This window comes from Solea solea, unplaced genomic scaffold (assembly GCF_958295425.1).
Source record: "Solea solea unplaced genomic scaffold, fSolSol10.1 scaffold_37, whole genome shotgun sequence".
NCBI lineage: Eukaryota > Metazoa > Chordata > Actinopteri > Pleuronectiformes > Soleidae > Solea > Solea solea.
Window position 1 is genome coordinate 350,001 of NW_026704163.1, and position 5,000 is coordinate 355,000.

A 5,000-nucleotide genomic window follows, 5' to 3' on the forward strand; every position below is an offset into this window, starting at 1 on the left:
CAGCAGCCTTTGTTATGCGCACTTCAGAAACATGGCACCACAACAAGTAACTTGTGCGCCAAGATCTTGAGTTGGCCCCAGACACTGGCGGGCCATCGCTTCTCGGCCTTTTGGCTAAGATCAAGTGTAGTATCTGTTCTTATCAGTTTAATATCTGATATGTCCTCTTTATGGGGATTAAATATTAAATGCATTTTTGAGCATTGGGCGGTGAAACCTGGGGCTTGCTCTCTTCACTCCTTGCATTGACCTGGTATTGCAGTGCCACCAGGAACGGTGCACCGTTCTCTTTTTTTCTGTGAAAACCAAAGCAAGGCTGAAACTGGAAGGACATTAACGTGTGCCCGTGCGTCAACGTAATTGCAAGCCCACGTTTCTTGTAAGGAAGCAGCAGTGTCAAAGCGTGCTGCAGTGTAAAAGTGTGCTGCAGTGTAAAAGCTTACAGCACCTGGTATTCCCAGGCAGTCTCCCATCCAAGTACTAACCAGGCCCGACCCTGCTTAGCTTCCGAGATCAGACGAGATCGGGCGTGCTCAGGGTGGTGTGGCCGTAAGCCGACGGGCAGGTGACACAGACTCCTTTTATAGACCAGGCAAGGCCCCCTGCTCGTGGAGGGGCTCAAAAGTCAGCCTTCCGAACACACTGCACTTGAGCCTTTATCGCCACTACCTGCTACACTCTATTCCAGTATTTGGAAGCTACACCGAGATGGGTAAGCTGCTGTTGGTGCCGTCAGGTCCAGTTGTTGCTGAATCTATAGGAAATGACAGCCAGGTATGCCAGTGAAAAGGTCGAGTGTTTCCTCTCCAATGTGTGCTGGAGGTTGAAGTTGAACACAGCACAGCATTAACGAGCACCTGAGTCAAGGCATTGGACTCTGGGACTATCCATTTCCTGCACCGTCGGCCAAAGAGCTGTGTCTGGGAACAGCCACCCAGTGCTGGGCAAGTACACCTCATACTTACCTGGCAGGGGAGACACCATGATCAAGAAGTAGTGATGGTGAGATGAAGCCTCATGAGGCATTGAACCACTTGAGCCAATTGGTTCGAGAACGGGTTCATTTCTCGAAGCTTCATGTGCACACGAAACCACCTACTGGCCAAGTGTATAATCACAGGCAGCTGTATCTGAACCACATAATGTGTGATGAATTGAATTGTTGTGTCTGTTAGAAATGACTATGAATTACAAAAAATGTATGACCAAATAATTTCTGTTTAATACATTGTTTGAATGTATTGTGTGTGTATATCTTCCCAAAATGGTAATATCATAATATGGCAGGTTGTGCAATGTTTTTTCTGAAAATGGCATGGGTGTAATCAGGCAGAGGACAATGAAAGTCCTTGTGGAACTAGGAAAAGGGCACAGATTATGCTTGTGTAACTTGGACAATGATGAGCCTCGCTGGCTCCATCCTATATCACCTATCCTACTCTCCTCACTCTCCTAAATCTCTCTCTCTCCCTCTCTCCCTCTCTCCCTAAACTCTCCAAACTATCTCCAACCTATATAAACGCTATCCAAACTGTAGTATCCAAACTCTCCAAACTATCCAAACTCTCAACTGACCGCAACTCTCCTTCAAAAACATTTTGAATGGAGCCTGAGGGGTCTATATAGCTGTAAAACCTCGCGCAAAATCTGAACCACTTCACGAAGCAATCACGTGGTACAGCCGGGCAGCGAGGCTTCGGACGTCATCATTTTTGGCTCCTCCCCTAAATGAAGCAAGCCTCGATACGCGCATCGCGGAAACGCCCCCTCCCCTACTCGGCACACGCTTCGAAGCCTCGAAACGGAACGTCACATCACTATCAAGAAGGTGGTTCACCCAGGGCGAGGCTCAGCCATTGCACTCTGGTTGTGCTGACCCCTGCAAATTCCCCAAACGTGGGAATCTTGACTGCATAATTTTTGCTGGTGGGGTACTGCGTCCGCGCTCTCCCCCGATGACGTAGTTGTAAGCAAAGGTCAGCCGCCCAAAGTTCCGCCTTGTGTGCCCATCTCCAGGCTTCTCACGTGCTCGCAGAGCGACATCCCCAGTCTTTCCAAGTTGCTGGGAATGGGATGGTTGTGGGTGTTGTCTTTTAGCTCTAAGGAAATGTCATGCTCCCTTTCCCGGCTCTTTGTAGGAGAACTGGATTGATGGAGATGGATCCATGGCCATCATGCCAAGGGTTAATACTTTGGCGCTTGTTCCGTCCACTCCTGTACATTGACCTGATATTGAAGCGATGCCAGGAGCAGCTCACCATTTCAGAAGCCCGGAGGAGCTGGGAAACGGCCCGGCAGTTTGTACTGCTCGGTGTGACACAGAGCTGCTTTGCTCATGCACTCACATCTACCACTAAACCTTGGAGGTGTGCCACAGCCTCAGCGATTGATAGAAAACTGCAGCACACAACCAACAGTAAGAATGCGCTTCCAAACATGCAGTCAAATGTGGGCGGTTGATTGGCCGGCAAACCAAAAACGTTGAAGAAAGGCTGTCCCAAGGTGGCCGGCCGGGCCGACCGAGACTGTGGTGACTCCGGCGGATAGACTCGTTGGCTGCCCTCAAGGAGAGGGGCTATGTCGACTCTGTTTTTTCTTCAAAATGCACAAGTCTTTCGCCTTTTACTAAAGACTTCCGTGGAGAGGAACGTCCGAGAGTTTAAGTTATTTTTGGTGGGCTTTGCTGTATGGCTGCGCCCTTTGAGTGTGTCAAATGTCAAGCAGCTGTCCGTCACGGCTCAGAGGTGCGCTTAGATCACCTGGGGGCGGAGGTGATCGGCAGCAGCCTTTGTTATGCGCACTTCAGAAACATGGCACCACAACAAGTAACTTGTGCGCCAAGATCTTGAGTTGGCCCCAGACACTGGCGGGCCATCGCTTCTCGGCCTTTTGGCTAAGATCAAGTGTAGTATCTGTTCTTATCAGTTTAATATCTGATATGTCCTCTTTATGGGGATTAAATATTAAATGCATTTTTGAGCATTGGGCGGGGAAACCTGGGGCTTGCTCTCTTCACTCCTTGCATTGACCTGGTATTGCAGTGCCACCAGGAACGGTGCACCGTTCTCTTTTTTTCTGTGAAAACCAAAGCAAGGCTGAAACTGGAAGGACATTAACGTGTGCCCGTGTGTCAACGTAATTGCAAGCCCACGTTTCTTGTAAGGAAGCAGCAGTGTAAAAGCGTGCTGCAGTGTAAAAGTGTGCTGCAGTGTAAAAGCTTACAGCACCTGGTATTCCCAGGCAGTCTCCCATCCAAGTACTAACCAGGCCCGACCCTGCTTAGCTTCCGAGATCAGACGAGATCGGGCGTGCTCAGGGTGGTGTGGCCGTAAGCCGACGGGCAGGTGACACAGACTCCTTTTATAGACCAGGCAAGGCCCCGTGCTCGTGGAGGGGCTCAAAAGTCAGCCTTCCGAACACACTGCACTTGAGCCTTTATCGCCACTACCTGCTACACTCTATTCCAGTATTTGGAAGCTACACCGAGATGGGTAAGCTGCTGTTGGTGCCGTCAGGTCCAGTTGTTGCTGAATCTATAGGAAATGACAGCCAGGTATGCCAGTGAAAAGGTCGAGTGTTTCCTCTCCAATGTGTGCTGGAGGTTGAAGTTGAACACAGCACAGCATTAACGAGCACCTGAGTCAAGGCATTGGACTCTGGGACTATCCATTTCCTGCACCGTCGGCCAAAGAGCTGTGTCTGGGAACAGCCACCCAGTGCTGGGCAAGTACACCTCATACTTACCTGGCAGGGGAGACACCATGATCAAGAAGGTGGTTCACCCAGGGCGAGGCTCAGCCATTGCACTCTGGTTGTGCTGACCCCTGCAAATTCCCCAAACGTGGGAATCTTGACTGCATAATTTTTGCTGGTGGGGTACTGCGTCCGCGCTCTCCCCCGATGACGTAGTTGTAAGCAAAGGTCAGCCGCCCAAAGTTCCGCCCCGGTGCCCATCTCCAGGCTTCTCACGTGCTCGCAGAGCGACATCCCCAGTCTTTCCAAGTTGCTGGGAATGGGATGGTTGTGGGTGTTGTCTTTTAGCTCTAAGGAAATGTCATGCTCCCTTTCCCGGCTCTTTGTAGGAGAACTGGATTGATGGAGATGGATCCATGGCCATCATGCCAAGGGTTAATACTTTGGCGCTTGTTCCGTCCACTCCTGTACATTGACCTGATATTGAAGCGATGCCAGGAGCAGCTCACCATTTCAGAAGCCCGGAGGAGCTGGGAAACGGCCCGGCAGTTTGTACTGCTCGGTGTGACACAGAGCTGCTTTGCTCATGCACTCACATCTACCACTAAACCTTGGAGGTGTGCCACAGCCTCAGCGATTGATAGAAAACTGCAGCACACAACCAACAGTAAGAATGCACTTCCAAACATGCAGTCAAATGTGGGCGGTTGATTGGCCGGCAAACCAAAAACGTTGAAGAAAGGCTGTCCCAAGGTGGCCGGCCGGGCCGACCGAGTTTGTGGTGACTCCGGCGGATAGACTCCTTGGCTGCTCTCAAGGAGAGGGGCTATGTCGACTCTGGTTTTTCTTCAAAATGCACAAGTCTTTCGCCTTTTACTAAAGACTTCCGTGGAGAGGAACGTCCGAGAGTTTAAGTTATTTTTGGTGGGCTTTGCTGTATGGCTGCGCCCTTTGAGTGTGTCAAATGTCAAGCAGCTGTCCGTCACGGCTCAGAGGTGCGCTTAGATCACCTGGGGGCGGAGGTGATCGGCAGCAGCCTTTGTTATGCGCACTTCAGAAACATGGCACCACAACAAGTAACTTGTGCGCCAAGATCTTGAGTTGGCCCCAGACACTGGCGGGCCATCGCTTCTCGGCCTTTTGGCTAAGATCAAGTGTAGTATCTGTTCTTATCAGTTTAATATCTGATATGTCCTCTATATGGGGATTAAATATTAAATGCATTTTTGAGCATTGGGCGGTGAAACCTGGGGCTTGCTCTCTTCACTCCTTGCATTGACCTGGTATTGCAGTGCCACCAGGAACGG

At 50.5% G+C, this 5,000-nt stretch overlaps 9 non-coding genes across 9 annotated transcripts in view; 7 read left to right on the forward strand and 2 right to left on the reverse strand.

Annotated features, from left to right (window-relative positions):
* Positions 1–94: 94 nt before the first annotated feature.
* Positions 95–287, forward strand: LOC131453821 (U2 spliceosomal RNA). The gene has a single exon (XR_009238513.1). It is a non-coding gene; the product is annotated as a U2 spliceosomal RNA (small nuclear RNA).
* A 149-nt stretch (positions 288–436) lies between these two features.
* Positions 437–555, reverse strand: LOC131454141 (5S ribosomal RNA). The gene has a single exon (XR_009238817.1). It is a non-coding gene; the product is annotated as a 5S ribosomal RNA (ribosomal RNA).
* Positions 556–1,799: 1,244 nt separating this feature from the next.
* On the forward strand, positions 1,800–1,955 carry LOC131454466 (U1 spliceosomal RNA). The gene has a single exon (XR_009239129.1). It is a non-coding gene; the product is annotated as a U1 spliceosomal RNA (small nuclear RNA).
* A 626-nt stretch (positions 1,956–2,581) lies between these two features.
* On the forward strand, positions 2,582–2,694 carry LOC131454076 (U5 spliceosomal RNA). The gene has a single exon (XR_009238756.1). It is a non-coding gene; the product is annotated as a U5 spliceosomal RNA (small nuclear RNA).
* Positions 2,695–2,873: 179 nt separating this feature from the next.
* On the forward strand, positions 2,874–3,066 carry LOC131453842 (U2 spliceosomal RNA). The gene has a single exon (XR_009238534.1). It is a non-coding gene; the product is annotated as a U2 spliceosomal RNA (small nuclear RNA).
* A 149-nt stretch (positions 3,067–3,215) lies between these two features.
* LOC131454142 (5S ribosomal RNA) lies at positions 3,216–3,334 on the reverse strand. Its single transcript, XR_009238818.1, has one exon. It is a non-coding gene; the product is annotated as a 5S ribosomal RNA (ribosomal RNA).
* Positions 3,335–3,736: 402 nt separating this feature from the next.
* Positions 3,737–3,900, forward strand: LOC131454374 (U1 spliceosomal RNA). The gene has a single exon (XR_009239043.1). It is a non-coding gene; the product is annotated as a U1 spliceosomal RNA (small nuclear RNA).
* A 625-nt stretch (positions 3,901–4,525) lies between these two features.
* Positions 4,526–4,638, forward strand: LOC131454012 (U5 spliceosomal RNA). The gene has a single exon (XR_009238696.1). It is a non-coding gene; the product is annotated as a U5 spliceosomal RNA (small nuclear RNA).
* Positions 4,639–4,817: 179 nt separating this feature from the next.
* The window catches only part of LOC131454581 (U2 spliceosomal RNA), a 193-nt gene continuing 10 nt past the window's right edge, over positions 4,818–5,000 (forward strand). Inside the window, exon 1 of the small nuclear RNA XR_009239239.1 lies at positions 4,818–5,000. This exon is cut by the window's right edge and continues 10 nt beyond it. This is a non-coding gene — a small nuclear RNA (U2 spliceosomal RNA).